Source organism: Triturus cristatus, chromosome 3_1, assembly GCF_964204655.1.
Source record: "Triturus cristatus chromosome 3_1, aTriCri1.1, whole genome shotgun sequence".
Lineage (NCBI taxonomy): Eukaryota > Metazoa > Chordata > Amphibia > Caudata > Salamandridae > Triturus > Triturus cristatus.
In genome coordinates, this window is record NC_140583.1 from 275,138,018 (window position 1) to 275,153,595 (window position 15,578).

The 15,578-nt window shown below is 47.4% G+C and overlaps 1 protein-coding gene across 5 annotated transcripts in view; it reads left to right on the forward strand.

Annotated features, from left to right (window-relative positions):
- PEAK1 (pseudopodium enriched atypical kinase 1) overlaps positions 1-15,578 on the forward strand; it is a 523,641-nt gene that overhangs the window by 448,104 nt on the left and 59,959 nt on the right. The window contains exon 1 of one of the 5 annotated variants that reach the window (XM_085643882.1): positions 11,138-11,245. The exons of the other annotated variants lie outside the window; for them this stretch is intronic. The gene's annotated coding sequence lies outside the window, so the exon portion shown is untranslated. Of the gene's footprint in view, positions 1-11,137; positions 11,246-15,578 lie in introns of those variants that run through there. 5 annotated transcript variants of the gene reach the window in all.

Below are 15,578 nucleotides of genomic sequence, written 5' to 3' on the forward strand. Positions count from 1 at the left end.
AAGCTGATACAGCGTTACCTTAGGCCCGGCCAAGGCAGATTCTATGGCTTTTCGAAAAGGCTTGCACTTTGTCCTCGGGCAACCTGCACTCACCCAAAACAGAATCTGTCTCAATGCCCAAAAAGGACATGCAAGTGGCCGGGCCCACTGTCTTCCCAGGAGCCAGTGGCACGCCTAGCTCCGCCATAATACCTACTAGCTTAGTCAATGCCTGGCCACAGGCTCCTGACGCTGGGGAGCCCATGATCATAAAGTCATCTAAGTAGTGTACTACTTCCCTATTCCCTGTTCTGAAGACAAACAACCACTCCAGCATAGAACTAAACATCTCAAAGTACTTGCATGATACTGCACAACCCATGGGCATACATTTGTCATAGTAAAACTGGTGATTCCACTGGAAACCCAGCAAGTGAAAATCCTTGGGGTGAACTGGCAATAACCGAAAAGCAGACTCAATGTCCGCTTTAGCCATAATGGCGCAGGGCCCCAGGCCACGTAGCTTTAGCAGGGCCGCATCAAAGGAAGCATATGTCACAGAGCAAAGGGACGGGTCTATGGCATCGTTCACTGATGCCCCCCTCGGCTCTGACAAGTTGTGAATCATCCGGAACTGGTCTGGCTCCTTCTTAGGAACCACGCCCAGCGGTGAACACACATACCCAGGCAACAGAGGAGCAGCAAACGGGCCAGCCACCCGCCCCAGCGCCCTCTCTTTATCGACATTCTGACTAACCACTGCAGGGTGTGTGCATGCGGACAGTTGATTATTGCAGTACCCCACCGGGGGCACACCTTGCGCCGGGATGCGGAAGCCCATGGAGAAACCTTCATACAATATCTTGGCTGCTTCCCTATTCGGGTACTGATTCAGCCAGAAAATCAGCCTCCCTAGATCAACTGGCGTGGGCAGCTCACTGTTGCGGGGGTTTAGGCTCTCTTCCCTTCTCTTTGGACTTCTTGATGCATTTAAACTCTGGGTGAGAAGGGTGGCCGCAGTAGGCACAAGCGTGTTTGAACGTATATGTACCGGGTGCCCATGTACATGTTTTCCTATTAAAAGCCCAACATGTTCCCTTTTTCTCCCCCGTGTCCCCCTGGGAAGTCCGAAAGGGCTGTTTCATGGGCGCCTTGTTATTGACGCTCTCTAACCACACATTTACCTCAGTTTGATCCCAACTCATGTCTGGGTCATCTACCTTGGCCCATCTGAAGTCCCTATCATAATCCAGCCAAGCCATACCACCATACATTGCTTGAGCCTTTAGAATTTTATTGGAATAACAAATCAGGGGAATAGCCAACTCTGGTTTCTTTTCTAACATTACTATGGAAAAAACATTAAAGCCAAACAACCAGTTAGTGATTGACTCCTCAACCTTCGGTTTCCTCTCTCTGAAGGAACTGTCTTTCCCATCCTTCTCCTTAGACTCTACCTCCCTCCTCTTTGGTCTAATCAAGGAGACTATGTCAATAAAATCCCCTTTCCAGATCTTTTCCCTTGTGTCCTGCGCAACGTGCGATGCCAATTTCCCCCGTTTAGATAACACCACATCATGACTTCCACTCGGTTTTGAACCACTGTCTACCTCCTTGGTTGTACACTCTCCTGCCTTACCTGCAGCTACCCCCGTTGTCACGCATACAGCGGGGGCCGTTTGACCCACCGCCTGAGGGGGCGTGTTTGCATCCTTATCCTGGGCTTTCCCCAGAAGGGCCACCTGTTTGTTCATTTCGCCAATTAGGTCTGGCGTACCCATTGCTGGAGCCCATGGTGCTACCGTCGCGCCGCTGCTACTCGGGTTCCCCACTGTGGGTGCACCCAGTTGTGCTAAAAGTGTCTCCACCGTTGCCAGTATGGCTGCTGTATTTGTTTGCCCTCCCTCTGCTGTTAACCCCGTGTGACCTGAGGTGGGGGGCGCTATCGGACCAGACACTCCCACTGGGCTTGAGTCCACCACTGGTGCAACCTCTGGCACTGCGAGAATTGGGGGAGTAGGCGTTGGTACCAAGGCCTTCAAAGCCCCTCTAATCTCTGCTAAAATTGTACTTACATCGTCCCGTGCTTCTAGCGGAGGGTCACTTCCTACGAGTGGGGGTACCCCTTGACTAATTGGTGGGGGCACACTGGGTATTGTAGGTACCCCGGGTACTGGGGTAGCAAGCACGGGGGTAGTAAGCCTCGGTGCGGGAGGCTCCACAGGCATAGGAAGCGCAGGTTCTGGTGGGTTGGGGACTGGCGTAGGAGGCCCCACCGGCTGCTGAGGCATTACTGGAAGGTCGTGTATCTCTTCTGATCCCCTGCCCCCTTTCCCTTTTTTGGTCACCTTAGGTTTCTTCACCAATGGTGGAAATGCTGCCTTGGGCGGGACTAAGGTTCTCCGGGGGCGGGCCCTTTCAATCGGCTCCGTGACCTCCTCACTATCGGACACTGGCGCCTCCCCCCGTTCCTCCTCACTCTCCTCATCATCCCTGCCCAACTTCTCCAATACCAACTTCAAAAGTTTTGCAATCTCTGACTCGCCCCCTTTCCTCTTTGGATTTCTTTTAGGTGGCATAATTCCCCTTCTGCAACTACTCAAATAATCCCCTCTACTGAGATGCTCTACGCAGGACAGCTGGAACAATGTAACCTATAAACAATCCCAACTACTCCCCACCGAATGCCCTACACCTGAATGCCCTGTACACCGAAAATACAACTACTCACAAGTCCACTTGCTGCCACAATGCCCCTTCAATCCCACAAGAGCGCGTGGCTCGCAATCATCAATTTACTGGTAGGTAATCAGTGTTACACAATGCTTGTATCAATGAGCCCTATTGTACATTTGTCATGCCTTGCTTAAACATTGCTTTTTCTAGCCTACACGCTCCTATTCTAGTAAAGAAGCGCGTATATAATAACGGGACGTTTGAATTTCCCGCCCAAAAGCACCCGCTCCCCGCCCCGTAGTGCCTGCTCCGTAATATCGGCGATCTCAAACCCGCAGAAAGCGCGCCAAGCTCTGATGTGATTGCGCGTACTTCAAGGCCCCCCCCAAGTGGAAGGTAGCGCCAACCAGGCAGCTCGTGAGGAATTATCAAAATAAAAGCTAACACGGGGCTCGAAACCTTAACTAACGCATTCCCAGCGCAAAGTTCTAACCCCCGAGCTAGCAGAGTCCACACAAAAACAGGGAGCTAGGTGATGCCGAAACTTGAGCCAAAACAAATTACAGCGCTATGTGGACTATTGGGCCACAATTCTACCGTCGCGCACTACCGTGTCCGGATCCCCCGAGGGAGGCGTCACACCCTGTCATGCGGAGAAAACGCAAGCAACTGCCGGCACCCGGCACGGGAAAAGGCAATCAGATTCACACGCTCCCCTCGTGCCAACCACCGGCAGCCACAACGCGCTCCCCCAGACACCTCACCTCGGGATCCGGACACTGCCGACACGATCGTGCTACCACCGCCTGATCCTCGCTCACGCCGCCTGCTCCAGAACTCCCAGCCGAAGAAAACGACGCGGTAAAGCCACGACGACAACGCTGCCAATTAACCCGAACGATAAGAAGATAAAATAGGTCGTTCGATGTCCCAGGAGGGTACTGGAGCGAAGAGAGGGCGTACAGGTGAGACCTGGGGCTAAATAGCCCCCACCACGGCTCCGCCCCTTCCGGGCCATGCCCCGACCGGACATACGTCACGACCTGACCCAGAAGCACTTTGTCCGGCCAGCAGCCCACCGGGCTACTGGCCTGGACCCGAAAAGAGAAAGTGGGTGTGTGGCTTGGGTCCTGGCCCTAACGTCGCGCTCACTGAGGCTCGCGCTTTTCCTTGTTGAGCGTGCATCATCCATGCCTAAAAGAGCTTCACATGTAAATAAAAATACTTGGTCCCCTCATGTTTGCCCGGGGGATGGTTGAGTGAGATGAACGTTCATCGCTGACAAATAAAGGAGTTTTGGGGTTCAAGAGTCCTAATACCAACATGGCAGGCTATGCTTTCATCCTTCAGAGGCGGAAAATTGACAATCATAGATTGGGTAATAGACCACCCTTTATTTACAGTGCTAGAAACAACAGAATTGCAGTTTAGCTCTATATAAAAGAATTATTATTAATAAGGCATTCGCCCTTACAAGCGCGAATGTATTACATTGATGTAGTGGTCCTTCCTGTGTGAGCTCTTGCGGGGTTAGCGTTTTTACGTCGGTACAGAGACCTGTGCGTGACGTGATGGGAAGGGAGCGTGGCATTTTGTGTGGGTATGATAGGGTACTAATGCGGGTGGAGGAAAAAGCGCTTACCGACTCTAAACTCTTTAAGTTTTGATATTTTTGAGGTGAGGGTGTGGACTTTGGTAAAGAGAGGCCTAGAAGAGTCATTCAGAGAGCTTGACACTGGCCATCTTTGCAGCCCTGCCAGGTTTCTCAGGTCCATGCCTAATATGTTGCACCAGTACAGGTTTTTTGTTTGAAGTCTGGGACTTGTGGTCCTGTTTGTCATTATATAACAGGACTACAAGTCCCAGAATTCAAAAGGGAACGTCTGAACTGGAGCAGTACATCACGAATAAACCTGGGTTACTTGGCACTCTTAAAAATCGACTGAGCAGCGATTGAAGCAATAGCCTTTGTTCTGGGGTTCTGGGGAGGGGCGATTGGAGGCGGACAAATGACCTCGAGCTATTCGTGAATAAGATTTCATGGAGAAATGTCCTTTCGTCCTACAAGGGAGGCAGGAGAAGTCTCCCTTGGAGGGTGTTCTTGCATTAGATGAGTAAAGCCCACGGAGGGCGCTCGAGAACATTCGGTGTGACGAGAGGAGAGTGTGCCTACGTCGTCTGCGGCTGCCAGTATCAGGCGCTACTTCCCTAGACATGCTTACCAGTAGGCCATCGACCCCCATTCTTCGCCCGGAAGGGAATCCTCTCAGCCAGCTCTCCGGCAGCGAAGATGGGTTTCCGGTGATTATCCGGGCTTCTCTCAGTTGCTCTCAGATTAGCGTGTTTATACACTGAACGGGTCCCATTAACTAGGATTTGTCGCCGCCTTCTCCCTGGCGACCTCTCATGATACTAAGTCTGGTACTTTGCCGATTCAAGTGCTAGTAATTGGATTTCCTGTGTGCTCGAGGCTGGGGCCTTTGTTTTCGGGGATTTGAGCGCTAGTGTGTAAACTGCGCCTGCTTATCGGTTTCTAGTAGATGCAATCAGTGTTCTGCGCAGGGGTGAGACTGAAGACTCGGATTGGATAATAATGTTGATCTCGTGCTAGACGTCAAACTTCCCTGCCTGTAGCTGTGCCAAGAACGCAGCAAAGCAAGTCCCCACGAGTTTCAAGTATTCATTGCATCGACCTTTCATTTTCCACTATAGGGTTTAGATTTGTCAAGTGTCTTCTTGTTATCCCATTTTTTTGTGTGGTTCTGATACCTTATTATCCACATAGAGCATTCTGGGAATTGTAGTCTTCTCTCACTTCTATTGAACCCATTAGTCTAAAGAACCAGATAGTAAGAAAACCGAGGACCGGAAACGTTGTGTGCTGTTCAACCAGAAGCTAGCTGTCAACCATACATCAGGTTTTGTTATTGACATTTTTACATTGACATTGGAATGACCTTGTTACCTTTCTACAGTCAGGGGTAACTTTTTACCTGTTTCAGTCACAGACTGCAGTTTCTGCTGACGTTTGTCAAGTATTGCACTGTTGACCTTTAGAGCCAATATACCTCACCTCCCACCCCATGCAACATCTCTCCCTCTTCGCCGGCTCCTTCATCTTCATCATGTTCCAACTTATCACTATCTAAAGCCTTCATCTCTGCCTACTGATATCCAGACTCAATCAATCAACCAAACAGCATTTACAAAGTGTGGCTTGTCGCCCGCAAGGGTATCCAGGCGCTTGCTGTAGATGTAGGTCTTGAGCCTCTTCCTGAAGTTGGTCCGCGAGGGCGAGGTGCGGAGGTGAAGGGTGTTCCAAGATTTGGCAGCGAAATGGGAGAACAAGTGTCCTCTGGCGTGGCAGCAGCGTATCCGTGGGGTCTTTGTGAGGGCGAGGTTTACAGGGCGCACGTTCCGGGGGTCGGTGCAAGTGCAGATGGTGGTTAATGTAGGCGGGTCCTTGGTCGTGGAGGGCTTTGTAGGCGTTTGTCAGTAGCTTAAACTGGCATCTCTTCTGGAAAGGGAGCCAGTGGATGTCGTTCAGGTGTTGGTTGATGTGGGTTCTCTTAGGAAGGTTGGGAATTAGTTTGGCGGCTTCGTTCTGGATCATCTGGAGTCTTTGCATGAGTTTGGTGGTTGTGCCTGCATAGAGTGCAGACTCAAAGGACTTTGCGACTGTTCTTGATATACAGCACCACAAACCATCTCACTCAGTGGCCAGAATCACTCTCAACCTCTTGCCGTTCTCACATCACCCCGCATCTGAAGAAGCTCCAATGGCTCCCCATTCACAAAAAAGCACAATTCAGACTCCTCACCCACACTTTTAAGGCACTCAATAAGACTGGCCTAGCAATTCTTAACAATTGCATCTATTTTCATAAACCTTCCAGACGCCTTCACTCATCCGATTTCCTACTTGCACAAATCCCCCGCACACAGAACACCCGATTTGGAGGTCAAGCCTTCTCCCGCATCGCTATTAAAGCATGGACGACCTGCCACTGCACATAAGAGCTGTCTTCTTGAGTTCCATAAGAAAGCTTAAGACCTAGCTTTTCAAGTACTACCACTAGGCCCGATGTTCAGACACTCGCATCTGCTCTGTGCCAGGATACCCTCCGGGGTGATAGTGCACTGTACAAATCCGCATAACATAAACAATGCTATCACATGCCTGCTTAGTTAGTATAACTCGACTATGTCACCAGCTGCAGCGGGTTCTTTCCACCTTCCTATTAAATCATGTTAAATTACCGAGAGAGGAGTGGGGAAGTTGAACTGCAGGAGTGTGTGTACACATCCCACCAGCTGGTGCCGCCCCCTTTCCCCTGCAGCACCCTGAAGATAACACCTCCCTTCCTACTGTGTTATCGCTAGAGTTACACTATACTTATGTTCTCCACAGGTTCTAGATGAACTCCGTTGGGTTTGTGCTCGCCGACACATTTCTGACATATTTCAGAAGTTCATCAACAGCTTTTATGAAGACAAAAGAGGGCCATAGAACAACAATATGTTCTACATTTGTTTTAAAGAATTTGTATCTATCCTTTATATTCCATTTGTTTCTACCGAGCGAACATGGATTGACTGGCATCAGAGCTCTTTAGGAAGTATTGGAACCATTCTGCAATGCACAGGGGCGATTGCCCAGGCACAGGAGTAGACTGATACATTACATGCATGCACCGAGCAGTCAGTGGTTGCAGGTAGTGCCTGCAGCGGCGGAAGGGTTGGGGTAGATGAACCCAGATCCTTGGTTAGTGTTTGCTCCCCTTGGACATCAGTAAGGCTCTGGAGTATTTTTTAGGCGTAACCTACAGAGGAAAGGGTTAGACACAGAAGAAGGGGTTGCTCAGAAAAGAGTGTAGGAGGGGAAAGCAGAAGCAGGAGGGCAGGGCCTTTTTCATCATTCCAGGGGCAGTGGCGGACGGTGGCATGAGCATGGTGGGGGCAGAAACGAAACTGCTGCCTTTGGTACCAAGGCCCTAAGAGCAGTTTATCTTCCTGTAGTGCTGCGATTCACAATTACCACCAGGCAGCGCTCCAGAACCAGCAGCTGTCTACTGATGACTAGTAAAAGGCCATTGAAGGTAGTTTTCTAATGGCACGGTAATCAAGGCGATGAGATGAAAAGTGTGTGTGTATGTGTGTGATTGTGGTGGATCCCTAAAAGGGAGTGGCTTAAGAAGCTATCAAGGAATCGTTTCCAAGAGGTGTGGCCTATGTAATTAAGGGTGTGGCCTTAAAGCATTTAAACTAAAATCCTGTTCATTCCATAGCTTACCATCAAACCCGTATTTTGGTGCCACTGTTTTTTTGGTTATTGCATCCCGATTATCACACAGTAACAGACACAAACATGCACCTAAAAGTCACAATCACACCTGTTTAGGGTGACCAACCGTCCGTAAATTTCACAGACCGTCCGTAATTTGGATCTCACGTCTGTTGTCCGTGATGATCCCTTTTACAGACTCCTTTTGTCCATAATTTGGGGCATTGCAGGGAACAGCACTGTTCCCCTGCATGAAGCCTCAACTCCCTGACGGGGCCGCCTTCCACTCACCCTCTGAGCACAAGAGCAACCCCGTCCGCCCATTGTCGTTCTGTATGCGGCTGACTTCCACATATTGGGCCAGTCTGGGCTGTTACAGCATGTGGTGGCCTCCTCCTGCAGGGCACTCTGTCAGATAGAAGAAAAGTGCAAAAAAGTGAGAATCCAGTTCATGACAAGAAGCTGGTGAAAGAAGTTAAAAAGAAGGGGTTAGAGTTCTTTCACAGTTTCACCATTTTAGAACTGATGCATTTTCAATATTTAACGAAGCCATGGTTGCTGTTTTTTTATTTTATGCAACTAACAACTATTGACAGAGCCAATAGTTCTGACTTGTTTTAGGTGTAACGATACTTGTGTTATATATTGGGATACAATGGCAGAAGAGGCATGTTTTAAGCCACACCCTAATTACATCGAACACCCCCTTTGGAGAGCCCCCCCCCCAGTTTATTCATCCCACTTAAAGCCCTGGAAACAACACCATGTCACAGTCACCTCACGTCCTGGTACTGTGCATGACTCATGACTTCCACTTTTCCAGATTGCCGATGTGCAGGGGCATAGTGAACCCTATCCCCACCCCACCCCTTGTTTTAGGAACTACAGCAAGGGTGAAATTCTTGATGGGCCTCTTATATCTGCAACTCTGCAGAAAAGGGCTCAGCTCATAATTAATATGGAAAGGTGGGCGAGAGAGTAAGTGAAGGGAGGGATGGATGGGTAGATGGCTAGCTGGATTAATCAAAGGGTGAATGGATGGATGGATGAATGACAGGGTGGATGGATGAGAGAAAGGATGGATTGATGGATTAGTGGAAGGATGGATGAGAGAAAAGGTAAATATATGGATGTATGGGTAAAGGGTAGATGAATGGGGGAAAGGGTGAATGGATTAGTGAAAAGATGGCTGAGTGAAAGAGTGGATGATGGGCGAGTGAATGGATGGACGGATGAGTGAAAGGGTGGATGTAAGGATGGATGAGTGGGTGAAAGTGAGAGTAGATCAGAAAAGGATGGATAGATGAGTGAAAGGATGGATGAGTGATGGGGTCAATGGATGGATTCATGAGTGGATGAGTAGATGGGTGGATGGATGGAAGGAAGGATGGCTAAGTGAAAGATCGATCCCACATGGCATCTCTATGAGACACGCCCTTTTCTCCCCACAACTTTCTGAAATCCTCCCTCCACATTCTACACACCTCATCTCGTTCCTTTTGTGCGCCCTCTTTTCACACACTTGAATACACTTCCTTGCAGCTCCTTGACTGCCCCTTCCTGCCCCTCTACACACACACTCACCTGTAAACACTGCATTTTCATTTGCTTTCACAGTGTAAATATTTTGACAGCCGTGTACCTTCTCCACACCCTTTTTTCTAGAACCACAGTTGGCATCCGTGACCCTTACTCTATGCCATCTGCAGAGAGGCCACGTACTGGAGGGGCATATATGCTGAACAACTTTATAGCTAGCCGACAGGCACTGTGACAACCCCGCGAGACCTTTAGCCTCAACTCCAGAGCGGTCAGATGTGCTTCGCTATAAACACTCGTCCAGAACCTGACTCCCATTGACACATACAAGCGACTTAGTTCACAGTACGAGCTATTAATGAGTAATATGGTACCTGAAAAGAAAACCACAGACAAACCGCATCCTTGAAAAAGCAAACACTCTTGAGAATGTAAATTAAGGAAAGCGTGAACTCTGAGCAGGGCTCCTCGAGGTCGTGGTTTGTACTCCCGGTTTGACCAGCCATTGTTCTTCTCTGATTCTCCTGTAACGCTAAGGGCAGGATATAGCGCCAGAGGGGCCCGTTTCAATGCCCGCTTTTATCTATAGCCGGGTCTCTGACCTGGAGAGACCCGCACCACTTAAAGCCCCGACGGCGATCCCATTGGATTCTAGGGATGTGAACAATAGTTTGAATTGTTATAAGATTTCATGGGCGTGTGACCCCATTGAGGTCTGCGGAAATCACCCGGCTTGTTGGAAGGGTAAGGATTTTTCCAAGGTGGGGTGACACCCTCAAAAGAGGATGAGTTGGGAGGCACACTAAAAGGAGTGTCAAATGAGCAAGAGATGGCCACAGAGATGCTGAGGCTTGTTTTTGGTGCAACGGAATAGTGGATGATTTACAAAGTTACCAGACTCGGAGGCGCATAGCTCTACCATTAGTGCAGCAGGTGCAGTGGCACCGGCACCTGAGTCCCGAAGGGCCCTTGGAACACTTATGTTGTATTTTACTACTCCAACAACTGTCATGCTTGCAACAAGGCCCATGGCATCATTGCTTTATAAATACTTTTTTTTTTTTTTTTTTTACCTGACATATATTAGTCCTGGTTTAGTCAAATGAATTTCTGATACGGTTCACATCCTGTTTTTAATTCCACTATCTGGTGGCTCTGCTCTAAATGGTCATGTCACCGGTGGTGGGCCTGATGCTAAAAACGTGAGATTTGTACTAAGGAGCACAACCAGATTTGCCTTTATATGCTCGTGTAGAGAGGTGCGATAACAGTCAGTGTAATGGTCCTTGTGGCATGGAGCTCAGCAGGATGAAGGTCTGAGTTTGTCTCGCATGGATTCTAACCTGTGAACATCATGCCTCTGGTTGGACGTTCAGCCCCCCATGTACTGAACGGCTGCCTCCGGTTGGACGTTCAGCCCACTATGTACTGACCTGCATGCCTCTGGTTGGTCGTTTCTGTACTGAACGCCTCTCATCGCCGTCCAATGAAATCTAGATAAGCCGCAGGGCGGTGAGCGGAAGCATGTCTGACCTGCGAGGCCCAGGTCCTGTGGCAGCCGGAAACGATAGCCTGGCCTCAGTGCCTCTTTTTCACAAAGTCACTTTCAGTGGTGGTGGTGGTGAGACATTGTAAAGTAATTACCAGCCACTTAATTCAATTGTGGCATTTGTCACACTCGGGCATAATGTCGTTCCGCCTCATTTGGATCATAGCAGCGTGGGCCCGAGGTGATCCATCTTGGGGGATGGCAGCCCTTCTGCCCAGGTAGTGATTAGTCAATGTGGATGTGTGAGCAATGCGCGTAAGCACGTCCTGCGGACAGCCTTAGCTGCAAGGTTCTAGCGCCACCTGCTGCATTTTTAGGGTATTGTGCAAACTAGTGTGTGGAACAGTCGCATGAATTGAAAATTGCTGGCAGATTAAGGGTGGCTTTAACGGCGTCAAGGATGGGATTACGCGCAGTTCTGTTATGTACAAAGCCACACTAGCCCAGCTGTGCGGACTATATTTAGTTTTAAGCATGAATCTGCCGTTTTCCTTGTATTACGAATTCACCTGTAAGGGGCCTTTTCAAATTGTTCCGTGTAGGTTGTTAGCACGGTTTTACTTCTGAAAATCCCTTTGGTCTCTCACTTCACTCTTGCATTGCCCTGTTACGTCTTTGATAATGGCGCTTGTTTCTTAAAAACTTCAATCTGTTTGCACAGGAACGCGGGTGAATCCTGGCTTCACCTCTTTATCAGATGTGTGATCTTTGTAAACCCTATCATTTGCAGATCTTCAAATCTTTAAAAGTACGATATAGCTGACTCCATATAACACGCATTATGCCTATGTAAAATACTTCATCTCCACCTTTCCCTGATATGCTAAGGCCAGGAGCACTTCAAACCAGAACAGACCCCATGTATCTGGCCATTGTTTCAAAGATCATCTTGAATGTTCATCGCAACAATTAATGTACTTCTGTTCTTTTCTAGGTCCTATATAAGACATTGAGGTAGATGTAAAGAAAGCTTTTACATTCAACCATGAGTATTATTGTATAGAGCTCTCAAAAATACCCTAAATATGGATTTGTAATATGGTTTTGGCGAGGTAGAAGAATCCTTTGCATCCCATCGGACTGCTATATTCTCTCACTCCCTGCCCTTAAATACCTGAACAGGGACAGGTCCTGCTCTGCTGTGGTGTCTTACATAAGTAGGGACATAGTAATGGTAATGTTAATTCAATACAAATAACAATATAAATATATATGTGTGTGTATATATATATATATATATGTGTGTGTGTGTGTATCTATATAAATGTGTGTGTGTATATATATATACACACACACACACATAATATATATATATATATATATATTATGTTAGCTTTTTTGCATTCTCAAGATTAGACTGAATTTGCTGCTAAAGTACTCAGATCTTAAAACAGGTAATCACAGATGTGCAATATTTTTTTATCACTGATTACCAAAGATTAAGAAAACCACCAGAATAAAGATTGTAGAAACCTCTATTCTACATATTTGAAAAATGTGCTTCGTGGGCAGAAACTAAGAGCATGCATGAAATCTGTCAGCGTTGCTCAGAGGCGGATATCTAGATTGCTGTAGCATGCCGTTCATGCTTTGCTGTCACAACACCTCTGAAACAAACCTGGCATAATGCTTGTGTCGGAGGACTCTGTGCCCTTGCTTGCTTCTTTCTTGGAGGGATTAAAGATAGACGCTCATCTAAATACTCACTCTGAGCATGTCAGATTCTTCAATACTGCCCTAGCGGGTAAATGCTTCTGGATTGGCAGGATAACATCTATTAAATCACATTATAATTGAAGTAAGAGGACTTCAAACATGTTCATGGGTTGAGATGGCACAAGGGGAGAAGTAGCTCCTCCGGTACCCCTACTCCCTATGCACAGTCAGGAAAACCATTTCCTTAGCATCGCCTCCAATTTAAGTTCGGCTGCTAGTCACTGTATCTGATGTCCCTGAACTTCATAGGGACTGCTTGCCTTGCTGGAACCTTAACACATTGGTCTGCTGCTGTGTGGGCATTGTGTACTGGCATGATGCTGTCTTGGCCGCATGAGTGCAGCAGCGGCAACATCAAGCAGCAGTGTATTGGCTCCAGCATAGCTTGTGAGACAAACTGTGAGCTCGAAGGATTAAAATGTTCCCGTTTGAAACGTAACCATGCAGCGGTTTATAACGGGACCCAATTTCCACTTGATACTTTGTGTCATATTTTTTTTTTAGGAACTGTTGGCCATTGATGAGAGTTCTTCAGCTTTTGTTGCTGCTGCTAGTCCTAGTTATGGACAGTCATTTAAACAGTATTGTCCTGAAGGGTCGCGGTGAACTCTGCCTGGCTCTATCTGGATTTTTATTTTTATCCTGTTCCCAAAAGTGAAGTCCTTTCATTCTTTGGCCACCTCTGCTCTTATTGTCCAGCTGGCACTCTTCCGGCAGCATTTGCGATTGAATGTGGAGCGTATCTATCATTGCGGCTCACCGCTCTCTTAAATAGACTCTTCAATCAGGAGTGGTTCAAACTGTGCTTTGTGGGCCATCACTAATGGAATTTTCAAAAAGTCACTAATTAAGCTGGGCTTTTTTACAAATTGTGTTCCATCGCTCCGATGGCCTTGTTGTCGAAGATCCTTGAAGGTCATGGCCGTTGCTCATCAGCTGTAGAATTAGTATCAGGCTCTGTGATATGATCAGCAGTGCACCCACCATTGGATACCAAGCGTATTGCTGTTAAGTGGGATGGTATTCGATCCATGGCTGACCCGGTAATCTAGGCTTTGGAGGGCTCCTGGGCCCTTTGTTGGCCTACCAGGCACGGGAAGAATGTGATTGAGTATGTGTCTTTAGAACCACTTTTATTATTGAGCTCTGTCTCTCCATTCCCAGTGGGGTAAAGTCATTTGTTTTGGAAGCTGCAACGTTGTATAATTGTGTTAATTTAGGAAACAGACTACGTGCATCAGAATTTGCAAAAGCTCATGGATTAAGCAAATTCCCCTTAGCAGCCTTCCACTTAATCCGTTGCAAGAGTCCAGGACAGAGGCATTCTTGTCATCTATGAGCTGCTGATCAGGGATCAAATGCCACTGGTTCTCTACCAGTTGTACTGGCTCATATTTGAGGTATTCATATAGTTCATGGTGTTGACAATGTCCCCTGGAGCTGTCTGGTGGAAACGTCCACACTATATCAAAAGGATGCAGGCCAGACACCAAACATCCCACAGCCTTTGTTGAAGTGTGGCTCCATCTACCTAACCTCTGAAATTCATAAAGGTTAGGCCAGCAGGACAAATTCTGGCCTTTTGGAGTACTAGATTTTGGAATTGACTTCTGGTGGGAGCCCCGGAACGGAAGTATAGTGCAGAACCTGGGAGTGATGCTACATTTTTGCTGTTCTGTTCTTTGGCTTAATATCTGTGTGGTAGGTCTTTCATTGAAAGGATTCTGGTCACTGCTGTCCACAGATCATCGGGTCACTGGACCTACACACTCTGAAGTGGCTTTTGAGACCCATGATAGAGTAGACCATGAACTATCTTTTCACTCGAAATAATATTCTGTAGTAATCTCATTCTTTGTCTGTCCTGATTTTTTATTCTAACATTTACACCTCTTATTCTTTTCTTTGGTAGAAAGGAAATGACTTGCCCCTTTTTGGGGGTGTACTTTATTTTCCATTGTACAGTAATCTTTAATGGTGTTATTGGGTGCGAGGTCTACTTGTTGGAATCGAAAGTGGTGGTTCCTGCCTTCATAGTGTGTGTGCGACTGTAAATCGGAATGTCGTCTTTAAAAAAAAAAATAATAATAATAGTAAGTACAGTCTTTATTCTTAAGACATTTTGGCCTCCTCCGGATCCTTAATCTTTCTACTGCCCTTCCGGTAGTTAAAAGTCTAGTATGAGAGATGTAATTGGTGTGCCTCGTCCCAGATTCTCCTTTTCCCTTGTGGAGACAATACAGTGGAAGAACAAAACACCACAGGCTGCTACAAAAGAGATTTAACTTGAGGTAAAGGTAAGTTGATTCCACAGGGCGATGATTCAGTTGCAGTCACAGGAAGGTCTGCATTCCCGAAGAAAAAAAAAACCCATGCACCCTTTCACTTTTTTCACCATCCATCTTTACTGACCACCCACCCACCTGTCCGTTTATACCACTCACCTACCTGCATACCCATCCTTTCCTCCAACCACCTTTACCACATTTTAACTACCCACCCAGTCATCCACGTAAACCAAAACCAGAAATCTTTAAAATGGCTAATTTAATACTGTCTATCTCTCCCACCCACCTACCCAACTGTCCTTCTTTGCCATGCAGTACACAATTCTTTCAACCCTCTTAACCGTCCATCTTTCAAACCTGCCACCTATCTGTCTTATAACCATCTAACCCAACCCAAGTACTTCCTTCCTGAAAGAGTTCACCCATCAAGTCAATTTAGGCCCATTCTTTACAGCTGCTATCCAATGCAAAAGGCCCCAGAGCTCTTTCTTGCCCCCTATGGCGTTTAACATTGTCATGGACAACTTAATCATCTACAGTTTTGGAT